A 1,920-nucleotide genomic window follows, 5' to 3' on the forward strand; every position below is an offset into this window, starting at 1 on the left:
ACGAGTTGAAGGGAAGAGGTTTGATTGCTAATAAAATGAGTGGAAGAGCTGCTCGGTCAAAGGCATTCTCTCAAGTAGCAAAGGCAAGACGGAAAAGCAGGAATTAAGGTTGCTAGGTACCGCTCCGTGGTAACATCTATCGATTCCGCTATCGGGAAAGTCTGGCAAGGGAAATATCTGGCTGAGGAATTAGAGGAACTTTGGTAGCACTCGGGGACGGAATCAATCAAAGAACTTAAGAAATTGCCCATGCCGACAGCAGCTCCCGCTTTAGAAAAAACCCTATCTCATCAGGCAGGTATACCTGACCCTTTTTTAGCTAGTTTCGGGAAAGCGGTAAGTTAAGTAAGTCAAGCCCTTCTAAGCGAAGAATAGCGGAGAGAAATGGGCATAATTTCCAGGCGTTCCGTATACGAACCTCTTCAAACAGGGCTTATTGCTATCGATTCGATGATCCCTATAGGGCGCGGTTAGCGAGAGTTAATTATTGGGGACAGACAGACTGGCAAAACAGTAGTAGCCACAGATACAATTCTCAATCAAAAAGGGCAAGGTGTAATATGTGTTTATGTAGCTATCGGTCAAAGAGCATCCTCCGTAGCTCAAGTAGTAACTACTTTCCATGAGGAGGGGGCCATGGAATACACTATTGTAGTAGCTGAAATGGCGGATTCACCTGCTACATTAAAATACCTTGCTCCTTATACGGGAGCAGCCCTGGCTGAGTATTTTATGTACCGCGAACGACATACTTTAATAATTTATGATGATCTCTCCAAACAGGCACAAGCTTATCGCCAAATGTCCCTTCTATTAAGAAGACCTCCCGGCCGTGAGGCTTATCCAGGGGATGTTTTTTATTTGCATTCACGCCTTTTAGAAAGAGCCGCTAAATTAAATTCTCTTTTAGGGAAGGAAGTATGACCGCTTTACCAATAGTTGAGACTCAATCTGGAGACGTTTCCGCCTATATTCCTACTAATGTAATCTCCATTACAGATGGACAAATATTCTTATCTGCGGATCTATTCAATGCCGGAATTCGACCCGCTATTAATGTGGGTATTTCTGTTTCCAGAGTAGGATCCGCGGCTCAAATTAAAGCCATGAAACAAGTAGCTGGCAAATCAAAATTGGAACTAGCTCAATTCGCAGAGTTACAAGCCTTTGCACAATTCGCCTCTGCTCTCGATAAAACAAGTCAGAATCAATTGGCAAGGGGTCGACGATTAAGGGAATTGCTTAAACAATCCCAGGCAAATCCTCTCCCAGTGGAAGAGCAGATAGCTACTATTTATACCGGAACAAGAGGATATCTTGATTCGTTAGAAATTGAACAGGTAAATAAATTTCTAGATGAGTTACGTAAACATCTAAAAGATACTAAACCTCAATTCCAAGAAATTATATCTTCTAGCAAGACATTCACCGAGCAAGCGGAAATCCTTTTGAAGGAAGCTATTCAGGAACAGCTGGAACGGTTTTCTCTTCAGTAACAAATAAATTTTGCATGTCTACTCTTGTTAGTAGAATAGGAATCGTTGAGAAAGATTTTTCATTTGAATCATGCAAAAAAGTTTTCTTTGTTTTTAGTTTAGTATAGTTATTTAAAGAATAGATAGAAATAAGATTGCGTCCAATAGGATTTGAACCTATACCAAAGGTTTAGAAGACCTCTGTCCTATCCATTAGACAATGGACGCTTTTCTTTCATATTTTATTCTTTCTTTTATTTTTATTTTCTTCTTCCGAGAAAAAACTGTTAGACCAAAACTCTTTTAGGAAATCAAAAAATCCAGATACAAATGCATGATGTATATATTATATCATGCATATATCATAAAGAAGGAGTATGGAGCCGGTAGTGGGAATCGAACCCGCAACCCCAAGGTTATGAGCCTTATGAGCTACCAAACTGCT

At 40.3% G+C, this 1,920-nt stretch overlaps 1 non-coding gene and 1 pseudogene across 1 annotated transcript; one reads left to right on the forward strand and one right to left on the reverse strand.

The window, feature by feature from the left end:
- Positions 1–384: 384 nt before the first annotated feature.
- LOC119272631 lies at positions 385–1,567 on the forward strand (annotated as a pseudogene).
- Positions 1,568–1,631: 64 nt separating this feature from the next.
- Positions 1,632–1,703, reverse strand: TRNAR-UCU. Its single transcript has one exon. It is a non-coding gene; the product is annotated as a tRNA-Arg (tRNA).
- Between the last annotated feature and the right edge of the window lie 217 nt (positions 1,704–1,920).

The sequence above is a fragment of the Triticum dicoccoides genome, chromosome 3A, assembly GCF_002162155.2.
Source record: "Triticum dicoccoides isolate Atlit2015 ecotype Zavitan chromosome 3A, WEW_v2.0, whole genome shotgun sequence".
In the NCBI taxonomy this organism is placed as follows: domain Eukaryota; kingdom Viridiplantae; phylum Streptophyta; class Magnoliopsida; order Poales; family Poaceae; genus Triticum; species Triticum dicoccoides.